The sequence below is a fragment of the Sarcophilus harrisii genome, chromosome 1 (assembly GCF_902635505.1).
Source record: "Sarcophilus harrisii chromosome 1, mSarHar1.11, whole genome shotgun sequence".
NCBI lineage: Eukaryota > Metazoa > Chordata > Mammalia > Dasyuromorphia > Dasyuridae > Sarcophilus > Sarcophilus harrisii.
In genome coordinates this window covers 120,136,769-120,159,377 of record NC_045426.1, presented here as the reverse complement: position 1 = coordinate 120,159,377, position 22,609 = coordinate 120,136,769, and the positions used below count along the sequence as shown (strand labels likewise).

General features: G+C 37.5%; 1 protein-coding gene and 1 long non-coding RNA gene across 5 annotated transcripts in view; one reads left to right on the top strand and one right to left on the bottom strand.

Moving 5' to 3' along the window:
* Positions 1-21,970, bottom strand: part of TBC1D24 (TBC1 domain family member 24) — a 44,647-nt gene extending 22,677 nt beyond the window's left edge. For 2 of the 4 annotated variants that reach the window (XM_031962404.1, XM_031962397.1), the window contains exon 1: positions 20,866-21,970. The gene's annotated coding sequence lies outside the window, so the exon portion shown is untranslated. Of the gene's footprint in view, positions 1-4,338; positions 4,477-20,865 lie in introns of those variants that run through there. The other 2 variants (XM_012543344.3, XM_031962414.1) reach the window with 2 other exon arrangements.
* LOC116422803 lies at positions 15,929-19,922 on the top strand. The gene is made up of 3 exons (XR_004233341.1): positions 15,929-16,255; positions 16,993-17,053; positions 19,612-19,922. It is a non-coding gene; the product is annotated as an uncharacterized LOC116422803 (long non-coding RNA).
* Positions 21,971-22,609: the final 639 nt, after the last annotated feature.

Here is a 22,609-nt window from a genome sequence, read left to right as displayed (position 1 = left end):
TTCAGAAGATAATACCAGTCTACAAATCTCAAACAAGCCTAAGCCTACTTTCAACAGTCCTCCCAATTTTAAAGGAAGTGGAATTTCACTTATTTTTTTAATATGAGCACACAAACTGGTCAAAGTGACTCAAACCTAACACAAAAGACAAAGGAAGTATGGAATGGGAAAAAAAGCATTAGATTTTAAGTAAAAAAAAACCTGTGTCCCTGGAAAAATCATTGACCTCCCTGGGCCTCAGTTTTCTCATCTGTAAAATGAACTAGGTGATCCAGTGGATAGAGTGCAGTGTCTGGAATCAGGAAAACTTATGTACCTGAGTTCAGACATTTACTAGCTTTGTGACTCTGGGCAAATCACTTAATCCTGTTTGTCTCAATTTCTTGTTCTGAAAAATGAACTAGATAAGGAAATGACAAACTATTCCAGAGTCTTTGCCAAGAAAACCCCATATGGGGTACAAAAAATTGGGCACAACTGAAACGACCGACCAACAAAATGAAATTGGCCTAGATTATCTCTGAAGTCCTTTCCAATCCTAAATCTTTGATCAGAAGCTCAAGCTGGTTTCCTATATAGAACCTTCAGCTGGCTCAAGCTATCCCCACCTTGACCTTCCTTAGCCATACTAACTCCATTCTTGCCAGAAACTAGTCACAACTTAAGACAAAAGCGGGGAAAGAAAAGCATATTATAGCTACTGTTTTGCTAAATGAAGCAGCTTCTCTTTACTTCTCTCCCTAGAACACTTGTGTTCAAGTTTTGATCCCACAAGTTGGTTACTAATGGTACAGGGACAACTTAGGAACCCCAGACTATACTGGGCTGTAGTCAGCCTCCAGATTTATCAGATTCATAACTAAAGATAAAAATAAATTAAGATCACTGAAAGGTATCTATCTAATAAGGATGAAAAGTACCTCTGTGATTAGGGTACAGTCATTAATGCTTAAGTATCTATGAGAACCTTTTTAATGAAGTTCTTCCTCTTTATGGACAAGAATTTGGATCAGAGTTTAAGAATCTAGGAGTTTTTCTATGTGTCACCCCAATTAGAGCTCAAAATAATCTGCAACTTGGAAGAGCCAGTTCAGTCCTTGGAGTCACAAGTTTTTAGAGGCCAAAGTTCAAATAGGTGTGATAACTTAGTAACATTCACTAGGGGCAGGTACAGGGAACTTCTCTACATTTTTGTCTCTCAAACAGGACTCCAAGATAACAATGAGTAGATGTTTTCCTCAGATGATGTGGGTGTTAAGGAAGTGTCTAATAAGTTAAGTTTTTCCCAGGTTCCTCCATCATTCTTTCCTTTCACCCATGACTATTAGTATTTTTATAATCCCTCACCAGCTACAGAAACTGTCAATTTATATTCACACACTCTGTCTATTTATGTATATATTCCTTCCAACTCCCCTAATAGTGATAGGGTTCTTAGGAGTATCTATGTTTTCTTTTTCCTGTTTACCATTTTAATGCTTCTCTTGAGTCTTGTATTTGAAAATCAAATTTTCTGTTCAGCTCTAGTTTTCTCATCAGAAATGCTTGGAAAGTTCTTTATTTCAATGAATATTAACTTTTCGCCCAGAAGTTTTGGTGAGTAAGTGATTCTTGGTTGTGATCCTAGCTCCCTTGCATTCCAGAATGCCATTTTCCAAGCCCTCCTATACTTTAATGGAGAGGCTGCTAAATCCTGTGTAATTTTGACTGTAGATTTGTTTCTTTCTGGTTGCTTGCATGAGAGTTTTGGAATTTGGTTATACAATTCCTGGGAGTTTTTAACTGGGGATCTCTTTGAGGAGATGATTGGTAAAGTCTTTCAATTTCTAGTTTATTCTCTGGTTCTAGGTTTTTAGGGCAACTTTTCCTATGCCCAGGATTTTGTTGAACATGGCTTTAAGGTTATCCCAAAATTCTTAAATGATCTCTTTTGGATCTATTTTCTTGGTCAGTTGTTTTTCCAATGAGATAATTTATATTTTCCTCTATTTCTTTCATTTTGTTTAATTAAATGGAGTCGTTAAGCTTCCATTTGCCCAATTTTGATTTTTAAGGAATTATTTTCTTCATTTAGCTTTTCTATCTGTACAATTCTACTTTTTAAATAATTATTTTCTTTAGTGAATTTCTATATGTCTTTCCCCATTTTTTTGTTTCCAATACTAAGCTGTTGACTTTTTTTCATAATTCTCTTGCATAACTCCCATTTCTTTTCCTATTTTTTCTTCTATTTCTCATTTGATTTGTAAAATCATTTTGCGCTCTTTTAGTAGTTCTTTTTTTTTGGCCTGGGACCAATTAAAAAAAATTTCTTTAAGGCTCTACATATAGATGGTTTGATATTGTTGTCCTCTTCTGAACATGTGCTTTGATCTTCCCTAACACCATAGTAATTTTCTACAGTCAGGTTTTTGGGGTGTGGAGGCCATTTTCCCATTCCATTTTGTGACTTTTAGAGTTGAGCTCTGCTCCCAAGATACAGGCAGCACCATCCTAGGCTTATTGTACTGGAGCCATATCACTGGCCTGCTGGCTTGGGGGCTGGATGCCTAATAGCTGGCTGCTGTGTCACTGACCTGCTGCAGTGGGACTGAAGGGCCTTAACTGCTGACCTGTGCTGGGGCTAGAGATCTGCTGCTGGCTTGCCTGAACACTGTCTGCACTGGGTTGCTTTCTCCTTTTAAAATGAAACAGCTTTCCTGCTATTATCTCACCTCACCTTTTGTTAGTTCTACCATTCCAAAATTCATTTTGAGGCATTATCTTATAGTTAGTTAGAGGGAGAGTTTAGGCACAATTTAGGCCCCACCTTCACCCCCAGGTACAGAAACTGAAAACACAAAAAAGCTCTACAAGTTGGAGCAGCCAGGTTCCACTTTACTAAAAACTTCATCATAGTAACTAGAAAGAAAACTCCTAAAAACCTGATAACTCTAAGGACCCAAAAGACTCATTGTGCTACCACTATGCTTGCTCTAGATTCTGATCTTTCCCCACTTAACACCAAGGTTTTCAACAGACCCACAGAGCCCTCAGAAACCTAGTTTTCATTCCAGATTTCCAGCAGAGAACTGCCATACAACATTATCCTGTATTTAGTGGCTGTTTTCCATAACTAAAATTTTCTTCCTCATCTCCATCTGGCTTCCTTCAAGTCTCAGCTAAAGTCCTACTTTCTGCAAGGAGCCCTTCCTTGTCTTCAGTAATTCTAGTGCTTTACCTCTGAAACTGCCTTCAATTTATCCTGTGTAAACTCTTGTGTATAGTTGTTTGCATGTTGTCTTTCAACTTCTCCGAAAGCAGGGACTGTTATTTCCCTTTCTTTGTATCTATAATGCTTAGCACAATGCTTTGCTACTAACTGAATTGTAAATTGCCCTACCTTGGAATTCTTCAAGCAGAATCTGGGCAACTACTTGTCAAGGTAAGTAATAACAGAGATTAATTTTGCTTATGAGTTGTACTGTTCCTTTCTAACCCTCAAAATCTGAGATTATCCTTCTTTGGATTCTCTTCACGTTATCAATATCCTTCTAAAATGTTGTACCAAGGATAAATGGAGGACAAATGTCCTCCTAGCTATCTGAGCTAGGTAGGTAGATGGTGCAATGGATAGAATTTTGGAACTGGCATTAAGAATTTAAATCCTCTTTCTGACCCTTATCTTCTAGGTTTTGGTATCAGTAAAATACACTGTAAACGTTAAAGTATTATATAAATATTAACTATTATTATTATAGTAGGATTTCAAAAGTCAGAAATAAAGGACATTCTAGATGGAGACAGAGTAAATAAAGACACAGAGAAAGAAAGAACAGAAACTAGCTTAGTAGTGAAGTAGTAAACTCTCCAACATTAAAACTAAATAGAGGCTGTTTGAATCCTCTGACAGGGATGCTGGACTGGATGACCTCTAAGTTCCTTTCCAATCTTAAGATTTGGTGACTCTGAACTAGAACTAGAAATAGTAATAATAATAATAATATTTTTTAAAAACAGGAAGATAAGACAGAAGCAGCATTAATCTTGGTCCTTCATCTCTCATAGGATCAATCAATCAATCAATAAAAAGTTATTAAGCACCATTATATGCTAAATACTGGGGATACAAAAAGAGACAGTCCCTTTCCTCAAAAAATTATTATCTAATGATAGAGAATACAAATAAATGTATACATACATATACACACACACACACACACACACACACACACACACACACACACTTAAAGACACACACACAAACCAAATTATAAACAAGATAAATAGAAAATAATGGAGAAGTCAGGAGAATTGGACAGGAAAAGTATTTTCTATCTTCACTTTCGATTCACTTACATTCTTTGGGACTTCTCCTTGATGCTCATATCTCTTCTTCACTCTTTTGACACCTCATTATGCTTTTTCCTCCTTTTCTCTCCATCTCCACCTCCACCTCCTTTTCAGGTTTTTTTCTGTGCTGTTGTTCTCCATTTTACTTTCTTTTCTGGGGGCGAGGGGGGGGGGGGGGTGTCCTGTCTCAAGTACTTTGCCCAGACAAGTATCTGGTACATAGTACACAATTAAATAGTATTCTGGGAAGTAAATTCAACTTACTCCCACAAATATGCTCTAATCATTCAAAGTACCCAATCAAGATACAGAATGTAGCAGATGCTTTGAGATATTGGGGGGGGGGGGAAGGAGGGGAAGGGGGAAACAGGGTCATCATTGACTTGACAAAACAAAAAACAAAAAAATAACAACAAATCACTGAGGTCACAAGTGTATGATAGTTCATTGATGGCTGCATATCTTCTTGAGGAAGCCCTCAAATTTAATGCACAATTAGCTACTACTAGCTCCTTTTGATTCACAGAACTTCTAAATAAGAAGAGACCTCAGTGGCTTTCTAATCTTATCTAAATCTGAACAAGAATCTCCTCTACAATATGCAGAACAAGTGCTTGCCTAGTGTTTGATTGAAGATCTCCAAGGAGAGGTGACCTATAGTCTCCTAAGGCTTCTAGCTAGCTCTATCACAAAACTTTTAAGTCTAAATTTTCCTCTCTGCAATGTCTATCCAGTATGCCCATTTCTGGTTTCTGAGACCAAGCTGAACAAGCTTAATCTCTCACTCATATGATAATCAGACACTTGAAATATCGCATCCCTGTTAAGACTTCTCTTCTCTAGGACAAATACCTTCAGTTCTTTCAGTCAGTTTTCATACAGCATGAACTCTGAGCTATTCAATTCTCCTTCAACTTGTCTGTCTGGACATTGAACATAATATTCCAAATACATTCTGACCAAAGAAGAATATGTTGGAACTAAATTGACATCTCCTTTTTTTCTCAGAAACTAGGTCTCTTACTGATACTCAAGATCACATGAGCATTTGTGGCTACCACATGACGGGACTGACTCATAATAAACTTGCAGTCCACTTAGCCAACAGCTTTTCAGATGTATTTCTGTTTAGCCATTCCTCTTCCATTTTGTACTCATAAATTTTTTGAACCCAACCATAAATTTTATCTTAATAGATTTGGCCAGTGTCTTTTCCTACTAAAGTGTTTCACGGTGTTACCTTTTTGTCATCTGCAAATTAGATGCATATTTCATCTATTCTATTATCCAAGTCATTGATAAAAATGTTAAATAGCAGAGGATCACATATAAATCCTTAGGGAACTCCATGTAACACTTCCTTTCAAACTGACACTGAACCTTTGATGGCCCTTGTAGTTCAGCCATTCAGTAAGTTCTGAATTCATCTGATCTCTTGTCTAGCTTAAACCTTTCAATCCATCTAGAAGAGTGGATAACATATCTACATTTTCCTAATTTACAAGTCTGGGAAAGGAATCTAGTCTGGCATGCCCTGTTCTACTTTCTCCAAGGTCAGCAATGATCTCTCTGCTAAATCCAAAGGCTTTTGCTCAATACTGACACTGATCACCCCCTCTCTCTGGGTTTCCATGGCATTGCCCTCATCTGGTTCTCCTCCTTCCTGTCTTCCATCTCCTTTACTATATCATCATTCATCAACCATCCCTATGTGCGGGTGAATACTAGGAGTCTCTAGAGTCCTCTTGTCTTCTCATTCTCCACTTTATCTCCATAATCTCAGCAGCAACTATGGATTCAACCATCGTCTCCTTGCAAATGACCCTAAATCTATATATTCAACTCCCACTGAACACTGGTTTCCCTATATCAACTGCCTGTTGACACTTCAAATTAGGTGTCACAGAGACATCTCAGATATGTATAAAACTGTATTTTATGTGTTAAACACACTCTTTCTTTTAACTTCTCTATTGTCAAGGATACCATCATTTTTCCAGTCACCTACATTTGCAAGCTAAGAATCCTCCAGGATTCTTCACTCTCATGCTACATCTAATCACCTGTCAAATTTTCTCAATCTTACTTCTATTACTTTCTATTTATATCACAATCATCCTAATTTAGACATTTACCACCCCTCCCCTAGACTACTACAAAAGACTCTCAATTATTCTCGGTCTTATGTCTCTTCCCTTTCTTAACTCTTTCATATAGCTACCAAATTAATACCTAAAATACAAATTATGTCACTCCTTTAAACAAATAACTCCATGGCTGTCTTTTGCCTCTAGGATAAAATATAAATTAAATCTTCATTTGACACCTAAAGTCCTTCACGATACTGTCTTCAGCCTATATTTTCTGGCTCATTTCACCTTATTCCCTTTCACATGACTGCATTCCAACTAAACTGGCTTAATTAATGCTTCTATTATGCAATATTCCACATCCCATCCCCATTCCATTCAATGTTTTCTTTTAAGTTTCACCTCAAGTTCTACTCCCTTCCTCCAATAAGAGAAGTTTCTTGAGTCTTTCTAAGGTTCCTTTCTTCAGATTATTATTTGTACATGTTTTGTATTCACTTATCTATATAAATGTTGTTTTCCCTCATTTGATTATAAGCTCCTTGTTGAGGGGGCGTTTTATTTTTGTCTTAGCTCTCTGACATCTACCAGATGTGCAATAAATGTTTGTGAAATGGAACTGAATTTCGTCAAATTCTTGTCAGCAATTCTTTTCCATTTCTAGTTCTTTGATGTCTTTACATGAGAACACATACTGTGCATACAATGATTTTCCTCATTTTTTTACCTCTATTTTAAATAAGGTACATTCTTCCCTTAAATCTACCTTCTAGTCATAAATACATCCCACCAAGATTTAGTGGCCTTGTGAGGTCAAATAAACCATTATTTTTGTTAATCACACAACTATCCTGACCACTTGTATTTATTCCTTCTCTCTTTCTACTGCTATCACCCTGGTATAGTCCCTTATTACCACCCAACTGAATGAGAGCCATTACCTCCTATTAGGTTTTTTTGGACAGTACTCTCTCCTCCTCCAATCTATCATTCACACTACTACCAAAAGAATTTCTCTTGTACAAAGACCTGGTTACATTACTTTTCCACTAAAAGTTAGCAGCTCTCTAGTGCCTCACTTTGATTGACATCCAAGGTACTCTACAATCTGGTGCTCCCTTTCTTTCTAATCTTCATGAGCAATACACTTTGTATTTTCTCTTCTTGGAAAATGAAATGTGTCTTCATACCACCCTGCCATTGTTCCCTATGCCTGGAATCCCCTTGCTCTCTTCTGCTGGCTGAAACCATCCTTTAAAGTCTAACTCAAATCCTGTTTCTTCTAGCTGCCCCAATCACACCACACCCTGGTAGATAAAAACCTTCCCCTTCAGCCCTCACATGACACTGTTTTGTAATTATCTAGTGTACTCACTTCACATAACATTATAGATAATTGTGCAGCCCTTGCCACAGTTCCTGACACACACCGTAGATCCTTTAATAAAGCACCCCCATTATAATTATCTGTGCTGGTAACTTATCCCCCAAATAACTAAATTTGAGAATGGGAAGAGATTTCAGCCAATTCAACTTATACATGAAAAAATATCTGCTAGGGCAGCTAGGTGGCGCAGTGGATAGAGCACCAGCCCTGAAGTCAAGAGGACCTGAGTTCAAATTTGATCTGAGACACTTAACACTTCCTAGTTGTGTGACCCTGGGCAAGTCACTTAAACTCCAATTGCCTCAGCAAAAACAAAAGAAAACAAAAAAAAAAAAACCTTTTAAATTTTTTAAAAAAGAATATCTGCTATAGCATATCTGACAAGTGGTTATCCAGCTTCTGCCTAAAGATTTCTAAGAAGGGGAAAATTACTCTCTCTTGAGACAGCACATTCCATTCCTAGACAATTTTAATAATCAGGAAGGTTTTTTTCTGACATCACGCCTCAATTTTTTTTTTTTAAAAACAATTTTCATCAACTTCCATTGCTTGTGGTTCTGTTCTTTGAAACACAATGAACAATCTAACCCTTTCTCCACATGACAGCTCTTCCAATGCCTGAACACAATTGTCACATCTCCAAGTTCCTTTTCTCCAGACTAAATATGTCTAGTCCCTGTGTCATGAACTCAAAGCCCTTCACTAACCTAGCTGCTCACTTCTAGATAGTCTCAGTCTTAAACTATGGAATTCAGAATTGCACACAGTGCTCCAAATGGCACAGGGCAAGTGCTGAGAACAGTGAGATTATCACTTCTCTCTTTTTGACATCTGTGCTCTTCCTAATGCGACCCAAGATTGCATTAGTTTTGTTTTTGTTTGGTTGGTTTTTTTTGAGCTATTGCATCATACTGCTTACTCAAACTGAGTTTACAATCCAATAAAATCTCCAAATCCTTTTCAGAACTGCTGTTTATCCATCTCTCTCCCATTTTGTATGTATGGAATTCATTTCTGGCAAGACATTTTATCTATTGAATTCCTCTTATAAGAATCAGCTCAGTACTCTAGCCCAGAGGTTTCAAATTCATTCCACTAGGCTACCCCAAATTACGATGTAATTAGGAAATGTTTAACAAAACAAATAAAAATATAGTACAAAATAATGTTAACTTGTGGTTTTCTAAGCCAATATGTGGCCTTCTGGGATCCTTTGCTATTTGACTTTGATACCATTTCTCTAGCCTGTCAAGATCTGTTTGGAATCTGCCTTTGTCATTCAGTCACTCAGCTGTCTCTTTCAACTTTGTGTCATTTACAAATTTTATGAACATATCACCTATGCTTTTATCCAAGTCATTGACAAAAATGTTAAAAAAAAACAGAACTGGAGCAAGTAGAAATCCCTAGGGAACTTCACTGGAAATCTCCTATCACATAAAGTGAACTATTAACAACTACTTTTGGAATTCTGATATCTAAGTCCTTCTGAATCTATGTGATTGTTTTATCATTTGATCCATCTTCTCCAAAAGAACACTATGAGATACTTTATCAAAAGCTTTGTTAAAATCTAGGCAAACATGTCCACAGCATCCCCCTTATCAACTAAGTTAGTAATTCTGTCAAAAAAATATGGTGTTCCAGAATGACTTGTTTTTGACGTTGACGAAGCCACTATCACTCTTTCTTCCCTTTTCAAGATATTCACATGTGATCTTTTTGAGAATATTCCCAGGACCAAAAGTCAAGCTCACTAGCCTGTAGTTTGCAGAGTCTGTTCTCTTCCCTTTTTTTGGGAAAGCCAGGATAACCGTTGCCTTTCTCCAATCTTTGGTAGCTTTCCCATTTTCTATAATTTTTCAAATAACATTGATAATGGCTCTGCAATCACATCTGCCAGTTTTTTTCAGGATGTGAGGATGTGTTCATCTGAACCAGGAAATTGGAACTTGTCAAGGGTAACTAAGGGCTCTTTTACTGTCTACTCATTGTGAGTATCAATTCCCTTGTTGGACAGAACATGATTACAAAAGAGTAGCATCTGAAGTATAAAAATCATTCTCCTTGGCAAAGAAAACAAAAGCAAAATCGAAGTGAGCAGATCTACCTCCTTTCTGCTGTTAGTAATCATTATCTATCTAGTCAGTCCCTCAAAAAGCATTTATTAAGTGGCTAGCAGTATTTACTTCCCAGGCACTGAACTACATGCTGAAAATACAAAGAAAAGTAAGATAATCTCTCTCCTCAAGGAATTTACAATCTAATGAAAGAGACAATAAGCAAACAATCACGTAAAACAAGCTATATACAAGATAAATAGGAAATAATAATTAACAGAGGAAAGATGTTAAAAGGGATTGGGAAAGGCCGTAAAGGTGGGGTTTTGGCTAAGACTTGAAGGAAGCTAAGAAAGTCAGGATGTAGAAAGGAAGACAGGGGACATTCTAGGCCTGAGGGACAGCTAGAGAAAATGCCCAGATCTGAGGTCTATCCCAAGTAAAGGTCATATCACTTCTTTGATCCTCCCTTCCCCCCACCCCCACTCCCCTTTTGTTGTCATTGGTCTCTCTCACCAGCTTAAATTCATTCTGAGATTTAATAATACTTATGCATTTTACTGGACCATGTTACACAATTAAGTAAGATTTAGATAGGCTACTCTGCTACCTAGTCTTCCATTTTCTGTTTCCTTCCTTCCATCTTCTGTACATTTCTTTTTAAAAATTAATTTAATTAAAAAATAAACAAAATCTATTTTCTCTCTTTTTTACCTTCACCCCATTAAAAAGAAAAGAAAACCAAAAGACACTTACATTCATAGTTGAGCAAAACAAATTACCACATTGATCATATCCAGAAAATGTACATCACATTCTGTATCCTAAGCCTATCACCATTAGGTGATAGCCCGCTCATTATTGGTCCATTGGAATCATAGTTGGTCTTAAGTCTTTCCAAATTCTTTGTCTTTATAATGAACATTTCTGTTTTAAAATCTAAATTGGTTATGAATTCACCATGTAAGTATACATCAGTTTCCCTAACTCCATGAATACAAGTGAAAATTGATTCCATTTGATTCCATTGATTCCATTTTGTATCATTACGGATACTTTTAAATAGCTTATCTCATTTTTCATCTGTCTCAGTTAAGTTTGGAAATTCAACTTTATTGTAAACTCCCTCATTGTCTCTTTGTTATTTTTCAAAATTCAATTCTCCTGTTAATCACTGTTCTATTTTTGCCTCAAGAAAATTTGTTTTCCTTGTAGGATGCAAATGGATGCCAAAGAGTATGGTCTGTTATCCAGGGTAATGTAGTCCACTGTGGCTAAACTGTCCTTGCAAGTCGATATAAACAATGAACATTTCTCAGCGACAGGATGGAAGAAGAAGTTATTAGATATCCTTAATTTCCAGCCAATCATAGTTTCTCATATCTGTGATGCTTCAGACTGTGTAACCAATCATGTATAATCTACTTACTAGCTTTCGGATGCTCCTTTTTGTCTAAAAATAATCCATATGCTCTTATTTAAGGTCTTTTTTCTTGCTGATAGACACGCATGGAACTTTGTGCCTGAGCTTACTTAATCATGGCCTATCCAAATCTTATAAATCCCTTATTACCTAGCATATATTTATACACAGTGGGTATTTAATGAAGTAGAAAGGGTGATCAAAATGAGTAGGATTAGTATGAGAAGGTCTTTTAGAATATACAATCAAATTTTAATGTAGCTTATGTTGAATAGGAGAAGAGATGGGTTGAGGATTGGTGGGAGTGGGAAAAGAGGGGAAGAGGGAAGGGTAGAAAACAAAAGAAAAGGATTATAGATGTAGAACTGGAAGAAACCTTAAATGTCAATTAGTCCAACTCCTTATTTTACAGATGAGGAAATTCATGCCTTGACCGGTTCAATGCCTTGGCAAAGATCATACTGGTAGTAATTAGCAGAGTTGGGATTTGAACCCAGATCTTCTGACTACAGATTCAACGCTCTTTCCTTTAGATCACACTACCCCATGCTACTGGGTATAAAATGTAATACAGTAGATAAGAGTCTTAAATGCTGGCCAAGGAAATTTGGAAAGCATCCTTTAGGCAAAGTCCAGAATAGATTTTGAGGCAGGGGAATAACAGTATAGAAAACAAAATGTTAATAAAATCATTGTCATAGCAATATGTAGGATGGTATAGAAGGAAAGAGACTGGCTACAAGGGAAGAAATCAGTTAAGAAGATGTTCTGTTTTAGAGGAAGATATAATAAGACTGAAGAAGTGCCATTGAAGGAAGTACAGAAAGAATAACTGGAGAGAGAAGAAATCTTGAAAAGTAAAGTATAATGATGATGAAGTATAAATATTAACATTTACATGGTACTTATTATGTATACTGAATGCTTAACTATCTCTTAGTGCTTAACAACTCTAAGAGGTAAATTATTTCCCCTATTTTTATAGATAAGAAAATTGAGGTGAATAAAAGGGAAATGATTTATCTGTCACAGTCAGTACACATCTGTGGCTAAATTTTTACTCAGATTTTCTTGACTTCCAAGTGCAGTATTCTATCTATTGTATCACTTAGTTGCCCAGAATAAAGTTAAAGAAATCAAGGAAAAAGAAATAAGGAGATTAAGGAATCAATAAGCATTCATTATATATCTATTAGGAGACAGGCATTATGGTAAGGAAAGAGGTCACTGGTAACCTTAAAGAAAAGAGATTTAGTAGACTCTTGGGGAAAGAGCCCAGATTGAGGGGAAGGAATTAAGATGGGATTTTGTGAAAGAAAGAAATGAAGGAAGGAAAAAAGGAAAGGAAGGAAAGATATAACACATACAGGCAACTCATTTGAGAAACCTAACCCTTAAAGGTAGGAAAGATATGGTGCCATAGTGATTTTTTCAAAAAGCATTTTCCCAAGTAATAAAATACTTGCATCCATTTAAAGACATAAGGCAGGAAATTAGTAGGCATTACAAAGGGAGGAGACAGAAGATGATGTCATTCAGGCAGTTTTCAAAAAAAGAAATCCTATCAACAAGTATATGAAAAAATACTCCAAATCAATAATAATTAGAGACTGAAGATTAATTGTTAAAAGACTATGAAAAAAGGTGACATCTACTAAGGGAACTCAGAAAAACAGGAATACTAATTCATTGTTGATGAAGCTGTGAATTAGTCCAGATATTCTATAAAACAATTTGTTACTATGTCCAAAAAAAATCATTAAACTGTGCATTCCCTTCACCCAGTCATACCACTGATAGGTTTATAACCCAAAGAGAGCATGGAAAGAGGAAAAGGACTCTTTTCTATAAAAATATTTGAAATAGTTCTCTTTTTTTATACCAAATAAAACTAGAAACCAAAAAGGTAGAGGAAGACATCCACCAATGAGGAATTGCTGGACAAATAAATTATGGGATAAAAATGTAAAGGAGTGCTATTGTGTCAAATTACAAAAGGGATGGCTTCCAAGAAACCTGGAAAAAAATGATAAAGAGTGAAGTGAACAAAAACCAGGAGAACAATTTACATAATAACATTATTAAAAGCAAACCACTTTGAAAGATTTAACTCTGATCAATGTAATGTCTCACAATTTGAGATAAATAAATCATGAGGCAAGCCATCTACCCCAACAAGGAGGTGATGAACTTAAGGCGGAAAATGAAATAAACATTTTTGAACCTAGCCAATGTGAAAATTTCTTTTATTTGACTAATTTGTTAAAAGGTTTGATTCTTCACTTTCCTCAATTTGAAAGAATGGGGAGTGAGAAGAGAAAGTGGACGTAGGGATAAGATTGTCCCAAAAAAGGAAAAAAAAGAAAGAAGCATGATTTGAAATATATTTTTGAAATTCACATAAAAGGAAAAAAGGAAGGTCAGAAGGACGCAAACAAGATAGCTTTGAAAGATACATGTTGAATTTATCATATAACTTAAAAAGAAAAGCTATACCTAGAGAGCTACAGTTTCTTTTTCTGTTCTACTATGTATATGGAAATTCTCATTTTAGTTGGTATAAGTTCAGAACTTAAAAGTTGGGTGGGGAGATCATCTTCATTATGTTACTACAGAACATCCATTTTAGGATTGAATTGTGAGAGATTATTCATAGGAAATAAATGTGGACTGTTAATGCATACACATAAAAGAGGTTATGTCAATAGAGAATCTATCTTTCAGATGAGAAAAGGTGAGAGTAAGGAAAGAAATAGAAGTTGCTTTATGCCTGATTCTCTTCAACCTTAAAAAACAAACAAAAAAAAAGCTTCCAGTGAAAGAGGCTGTGGGTAGTTAGGGATCCTCAAAGATAAAAGATTAAGAACAGTCAGATATAAAGCAAACCAAACAAGCCTTAGAACTACTTTAGTATAGGAGGAAAACTTCCTTCTCTGGAGTATTTCTTATGGCAGATGCCAGAGTGAAGAATCCTGCTCTCAAAAGGAAATAACAGTCAGGCCACTAAAGGTATTTATGGTCTATAAGTGAAGAAAAGCCTGAGGTTCACATGTATGAGATTAATATATGATGTTTCAATGCTGTAGCATGAAATTTTTCAAATATTAGTAATAATTAGAATTCCATAGTAACTACCAAGTAGTTAATCACAATGGAATTCAATTCCTAGTCCTTTGCTGGGAGCAAATAATGAGGGCCACATGCCAGATACAACACAGATATAACCACTAATGAGGTGTTAGTCACAGAAAATGCAGGCCTGCCACAGGTAGGAAGTTCATACCAAGATAAGGAGACAGCTAACAGCCAAATCTGTAGGGGAATCCACAGGATACAAGACTGGAAATAGTGTCTGAGCCCCAAGCCCATGGGATTTAAAGCCAGAAAAATCTTTTGAGTCCTCTGGAAATGTTATAGACAAGTAACAAGGAAGAAGGCACATAAATAGCACTAAAATACTTATTGGTTTCTACGCAGGGACATAGAATGATCCCAGCAAATAATTCTATGTAAAAATTATCATAGTTCCTTAGCTTTCATATCATATCTAACTCTGGGCTCCTATCCATCTTGCTTCATACTCCTTCTTTCCCCAACATTCTTTTTAATTATTAAAGCTTTTTATTTTTCAAAACATATGTATGGATAATTCTTCAACATTAGCCCTTGCAAAACTTTTTGTTCCAATTCCCCCCCCTTCTCACACCCTCCCCTAGATGGCAAGTAGTCCAATATATGTTAAACATGGTAGAAATATATGTTAAATCCAATATATGCATTTATATTTATACAATTATCATTCTGTACAAGAAAAATCAAATCGAACCAGTAAAAAAAAAAAGGAAAAAAGAAAAGCAAAATAAAATGCAAGCAAACAACAACAAAAAGAGTGAAAATGATATGTTGTGAACCACACTCAATTCCCACAGTCCTCTCTCTGTTTCCCTAACATTCTTAAAAACCAAATTCAACAAAATTTATTTGAGCACTTCTTAAATACTGAGTCTACCTTTGGCATGTGATTCTACTTTTAGAATTTAATTAAGAAGCAGAATTTATCTTTCAAATGTCTGGAGAAAGGAAACTATGACATAAGCCAAAATGAGACAGTATTCTGACTACACGTCATTTGCTGAAAGAAGCAACACCATCAGCTATCACCTTTTTCAATCTATGATGGCAATGTAGGGAGTCATGTTGCAAGCTCTGAAGCAATACAAACCTATGGGGGAAAATAGGCTTCTGATCTTTTCTTTTCCTTATAAAACAACTGACATAGATTCAGGCACTGGGATGGTTAGTCTATCCTTAGCTCACAAGTTTAGCATCTCTTAACCTTTGTTCAGCATAGTTTAATCTGGATGAGGTAATAGGCCGAGCTTGGTTCTCTTGGATAATCAGATAAATCAGTCCTGCCAGGCTCTTAGCAAGAGCTGCCTCAAAGGAAAGGGATGATTTTATGTCTCCTATCCTTGGGCTCCATTACATAACTTATTCTGATATAGATATAATCCAATCTCCATAAAGATATCTCTGTTTCTATAAGACAAAAGATAACAAAGACCAACTAATCCTAAAATTGCACTCAACCTTTACTTTCTCTTTTCTACCTGTTTTCCAAAGGATGCAGTGATGGTTTGGTTAACATTGATGGGGTATAGCAAATGGAACCACAGTTGGGCAGTACAACAGAGTAATCAAGAGCCCAAAAGAAAACTGAGAGATGGGGAAGATAGTAGACAAAGCTAGGATACAACAGCTCTCTGAAGAGCTGGCCTGGCGCATCATGGTAGAAGAAATTTCCACTAACCAAGGTAAAACAGGATCTTGGGAAAACATACACTTCTTTGGTAATAAAGTATCTTTTAAAATCCTGAACACGGAAGAAAAACAACAAAGGGAAATGACAGCTGAAAGATTACCCCAAGCTTGATACAAGACAAGCTTCTATGAAACAGAGTTGGTAAGTCATGTAGATGCTTATAATCACTATCAGCGAGGCGGAGGCTGGTGGATGCTTGAGTTTGGTGGGTCTGAGCTTCAGTTGGCTAAAGCAGATCAGATATCCTTACTCAATCTGGCACTTATATGGTGAGCCTCGGGAGTTATCAAGTTGCTTAAGAAGTGAAGTGGTTCAGATCACAAAGTAAAAATTTCTATGATGATGAGTAGTAGGATTGGGCTTGTGAGTAAGTACTGCACTTCTAATGTAGGTAAGATAGGGAGACCCAGGATGGAGAGAGATAGAAAGTGAGGGCGGGGTGGAAACGAAAGATGAGAGACAGACAGAGACAAAGAGAGGCAGGGACAGAGACAAAGAGAGGCAGGGACAGAGACAAAGAGAGAGGATACTTTCTAGGCTAAGGTTAAAATAACTTCAGCTTTGGATAGAGGATTAAAATATCCAGTAGAATACAGAATCTCTGACAAGATTAAAAAAGAACTTTTATAGGACAATGCATAAAACCAAGATCAAACACAAAAGCAACAATCTGTAAAAAAAAAACAAAAAAAAAAACTGTCAGGAAGACTAAACTCCAAAATAGTCCAAAGCCTGTAAAAAATGCTAAAGGGCAAATGTTTTACCTGAATTGGGGACAAGAGTAACAAGGAAAGAATAGACCTGTGATGGGGCAATCTTAGCAGATGGCAGAGAGAAAGAATTACGCAACTTTAATTTTTCTCATTTTATCTATTAAGGAGAATGCTCTCGAGGTTGGAAAAGACAAAACAATAAAAGTCAGGAGAGTTGAAATTTCAGGTAAGTGAAGATATAATAAAAGAGCATCACCTAGCTACACTAAATAAATTTAAGTATCTAGCTGGTACTTAATGGCTAAACTACTGCATGTTGTTTCTAAACATAGTTGGAGATCGGCAAATAATATCAAGATAATCAACTATCTCAGCTTCTGCAACTCTGGATGGATTAGTTTAACATCCACATTCAGCAAAATTTTATAAGAGGATCAAATGGGTGCTTTTCTTGTTGTTGTTGTTGTTGTTGTTTTGCTGAGGCAGTTGGGGTTAAATGACTTACCCAAGGTCACATGGCTAAAAAGTGTTAAGTGTCTGAGGCCAGATTTGAATTCAGGTCCTCCTGACTTCAGGGCTGGTACTCAAATGGATGATTTTCAAACAAAACTTACACTACAAGACAGCTTGGGTCATGCCAAAATAACCTGGTTTCCCTTTTTGACAGAATAATTAGTAGACTGTCAAAGATAATACTATACATAGATATCAGTATGGGATTTGACAAAGTTTCTCTTGGCTGAAAATTTTAAGAATAGGCTATGATATCACAATTAGATATATCTGAGACTGTACCCCAAAATGTCAGCTTGAAAGACAATTCCTAGTAATTGTGTGAATAGCTATATGTCTAGCCTGTCTCTAGAGATTATTAATGGCTTAAGAAATAAATTGAATCCTGGGTTGAAAAGCATAACTAATATTTGGATAACAGAATTGGGATCCAAAAAGATATGACAGACTAGAACCATGAAGTAGACTTCAGAAGAAATTTCTTAAGGATGACTGTAAAATTCTTACACATTTTAAAAATATCTACTGTACAAGTACAGAATACTAAAAATATAGTTGAGCAGCAATTCATATGAAAAGAGAACAATGGGCTTAATGGACTTCAAGGCTAATATGAATCTGTGTGCCTGCTGACAATAAAAAAAAAAAAAGGGAAATGTATTCTTGGTCTGCAAAAGTAGATAGTGTATAAATAAGGGAGTGACAGTATCACTATGCTCTAAGCTGGTGCGACTAATTGTGTTCAATTCTGGGCACTATATTTTAAAAAGTGTGACAGATTAGAAACAGATAAGTTAACATCATATTATTTCAGTATCTATTTAGGGAATTAAGGATGCTTGACTTAAAAGAAGAAATTTAATGGAAGCATGATAACCCTTCACATTTCTTAAAAATAGCTATCAATTCAGACATTTCAACATATAGTTAAGTGAAAGCACTATCACACAAAAAAAGGGATTAGATTTATTCTGCTTGATCCTAGAAAATTAAAACTAGCTCCAACAGAGAAACATACCAGCTGCAAATTGATAAGAATTTCCTAACAATTAGAGCTGTTAAAAATGAAATGGACTATCTCATGAGGTAGTAAGTTATTCATCACCCTAGGAATTTGGGCAGTGGCTGGATGACTAATTGACAGAAATCTTAGAGAGAAGATTCATCCGTCAGGCAAGGAATTAGATTAGATAGCTCTCTAAGATCTCTTCATGTGTAATTCTATGAAGCAAAATGAGGTTTTGCACAAATCAGTATGTAATCTGTAGAAAGATATTAATTGTAAGGAACTTGAGTATCAAATTAAACATATGAAGAGTGTTCTCTAGATCTGAAATTGAAAATCTAATGCAAAAGGTCCTATAAGGGTCTTATAAGACAGATTTTAAAAGATCTCTAAGGGAAGTGAAGGATAAAGATGCAAAAAAGCCTGATACTACAGCTCTTTCTCTGACTTGTACTGGTCAGAGAACATAAGACACTTCGAAAATAGTTAATTCCTGGAACTAATCTCCTCATTAATAGGCATACCACACCAAAATAATGAAAAACCTGTCAATAATCTATAGGCTACTAGTGTCAATCCAAAACTAAGAAAGGGCCATTTGAGATGATGGGAACAGGAATAGGAAAATCAATGCCAAAAGTATCCTGAGTTCTCTGTCTCCAAGTTGTTTTTCTGTTTTAGCAATGAAGGTAAGGTCAATATGAGTTATGTGGAAGGTTTAATGTCTAAAGGCATAATTTTCTCTTTGAGAGCTTCTGCTTAAGAATGGTCAGATCAATTTGTTCAAAGTCCTCAAAGGTTACCAAGAATTACTGGCACTGTGCCCATATTCAGGAACAGCTAATAGTAAATACGGAAGGGATAGAAGCAAAGATTCCTAGGATCAGAGAGTCTTAACTTTGTGGAAGCCTATCTGCTCGGACCTGAAAGTTTTCTAGACTGTAGCATGGAGAGATACTGCTGATTCAAGTATGGGGTTCTCAAAATTTTCTCATCTACTCTGGTTAGCGCCAGATTATCCACTAAGAGGAAGAAGAGTGAATAAATCCAAAATAAAATATGTAAATTAAATCAAGGAGCAATTTCTGATACCTGAGGCCTTTTACTCCTACTTCTTCTATTGGGTACCCACAGTGTCAACCTGAGATGTGACTTTCACCGCTGTTGGTTTACCTAAGTGGCTTTTTTTTTTTTTTTTTTTTTTTTTGCCACCTTGGAAGGCTTACCTATAACCACTTAGTTTTGTTTTGTTTTTTATCCTTCAGGTTTCATCTTGTTTCAAGTCTCATTTCCTTGCGCCAGATTAAGGTATCTACTTCCTCAATCTCCCACTCAGCCTCAGGTTATCCTTTTATCTCTTCCAAGATGCTCTAACATAAATCCGGGTGGGAAAAGAAGGTCTACCCCACTTCTACCGAAACTACAGCAAGAAGTGCCTCTCCCTGAGTTTTTTAAAAAAAGGAACTCTGCTCTGGAAAGATACTAGAAGATGGCTGACAACAGTTCTCAATGAGGGGGTTAATGGTCTTATTTAATGAAGGGAGATCCACTCCCTGATATAGTACCTGACCATCCAAAGGGCTTCCCCACCTGAGCAATTAAAGAAATTAGTCTTCTCTTGTAAGGGCATCACAAGAACAAACCTTACCCTATGACTAATTCATCAGGGACAGTCGGTCATGCTGAGTATCTGACCATTCCGACTTGAATCAGTCTCTCCCAACTTGGGAGGTCCCCAGCGTTAAGAGAGATTCCTCGCTTTTTAGTGACAACCACTAAGTTTCAGGGTCCTGTGAATATCCAGAAGCAGCTGTCTTGAGGAAATAGCAAATGACCTGACCTGATAGGTTATCTGACTGTGCAGTTATTTAACTGCTCAAGCCTGTTGATTCAAAGCCTCTTTTCCCCTTCAGGCTATTGGACAAACACTCACAACACTCACCCAGAGCTCCTTGGATTAACCCGCACTTGTCACCCGTGTTTCCACAACAGACCCTGACCAGGCACGGGATTTAGCCGATGTCTGGCCCCGTCTGACAGTTCGGCTCCATTCTGCCAGGAACGACTCTCCCGCCCCTGACAGATGAAGGCGAGCTCTCCATCCCTCTCCAGCCCCAACCCCCTGCTTCGCAGGAATCTGCCCCCCACGCTCCCCCCCACCCCCGCCGGAGCTTCTGGTAACCTATACTTGTACCCCTCAAAGCCCGGACCTCCTCTCCCAGACCCGGACTCCCTCCTCCACACGCTCCTCATACTCCTTTCCTCTCTCGCCCTCTGGGCTCCCGCACGTCCTGCTATGTATGAATCCCTTCTTCCTTCGCAGCTCTCCAGGCCTCCACATCCCCTCTCAGACCCCCGAAGCCCCCCGACCGCGTGAAGTGCCGCCACTCCTAGACAATCTGCCCCCCCCCCCGTCAGGGCTCCTTCTGCTTCCCTTCTGCCCTCCCGCTGGCACCCGGAGTCCTTAACCCCCTTCCCATCGCCGAGACCCCCAAACCCTCGTTCACCCAGAGCCTCACCCAGCTCCAAAGGTCCGCTTTCACCTCGGCTTCCAGACAGACAGCGGGCAGACCGAATGCGCAGGCGTCGTTTTAACTGGCTCCGCCCCCGATCCGCCCCATGCCGCGCACGCGCCGCCCACGGGCTTTCACAAAACGAGCCTGAATACCTGGCCTCGAGCATGCGCTTTACTGGAATTCTTCCCTTGGCCTGGACGCTGTTTCCCAGAGAGAGCATGCGCGGCGCTGCGGGAGCCAGCCACCGGGACCGAATGGGGGGTGGGAGGAGATGGAGTGGAAGTGTTAGGGAGTGGGGAGGGGAACGAAGAGGGAGGGACCAAGGATACTCGGGTGGAAGGGATGTGGAGGGTAGGCCTCTCTCAGAAAGCTGTCCGTCGTTTCGCCTCCAAAAGTTCCTGAAGATAATTGGCACCTTTGGCCATCCAACTCGGGGCTGTGTGGTAGGGAAGCCGGTCCTGGTCTCAGACCTGGAAAACCTGAGTCCGAGTAGGCTACATTTTAGTTGTGTGACTTTCAGGAAGACACTTAAACCATTCCGGTCTGTTAGCTCATAAATAAGTGGCTTCTTGATTTTTTTTGTTTTTGCTATGGATCCCATTTGAGAGTCTGATGAAGCCCACGGATTCCTCAGAATTATTTTTAAAATGCACAAATACATAGGATTACAAAGGGAAACAATTATACTAAATTAAAAGACTGTTTACAGAACCCCAGATTAAGAATTGCTGGACTAGTTCATCTGTTAGTTTTCTCAACAGCTTTTAATACTCTGGAAATACTTCATTTGCCCTTCTCAACATCACTCACTCTGATCATTCTCTTCTTCATCTCTTCATTTATTCAACAAACATTTATTAAACACTCTATATCAAGCACATGGATCTAGGCACTGAGGATACAAAAGATGAATACTACAGTCTGCTTTCAAGGAACTTATATTTTGATTTTGTCTTTGTAGTGTCTTTCACAATTCCTGGGACACAATAGGTGTTTAATAAATGTTTGTTGGTTGATTAATAAAAGAAATAAAATTCATAGTTATAGTACAAGGTTGAGTGTGGTAAAGTGCAAAAAGAGAGGTGTAGGCAAAGTATTATAAGAAATTTGAAAAGAATCAGCTGGGGGTTAGTGGTATAAGAAAAAAGAAAAAACTCCATGAAGAAGTATTACCTGAGTTGGGTGTTAAAGGAGGAGAGGGATTTCAACAGATGAACATTGTGAGGACTCCATATATATATATTGGTATGGGCAAAAGCTTGAGTTTAGAATGAGCAGGACTAATGCAGAAGACAGAAAATTTGTCTGGAACAGATTATATGATGGACAAAATATGAGATGAGTCTAAAAAGGTAGGTTGAAGTGAGTTTGAGATAAACCAGAATCTGGAATTTGTGCTTCATTTCATGAAGGGGAGTCATTGAAGATTCTAACACCTAGTCTGTTTTTCTGTCTCCATTACCCTTCTCTGGCTTTGCATTATTAATTATCATAAAGAAATTTGCTAAAAAAAAAAAAAATTAACCACTGACCAGTATCCATTGTGGAGACTGGTGTTTAAAGTAGGCAGTATTTGCGGTGACCACATCTACTAAGGAAAAGGTATTTGTATGACCACAATGCCCAGTGTCCACTGTGCCCATAATGCTCATTGTAATTGTAGTGACCACAATCTCTGGAGTACATACAATAATTAAAGTGTCTTCAGAGACCATAGTGACCTTGGACATGTGAAGGACTGTTAGAC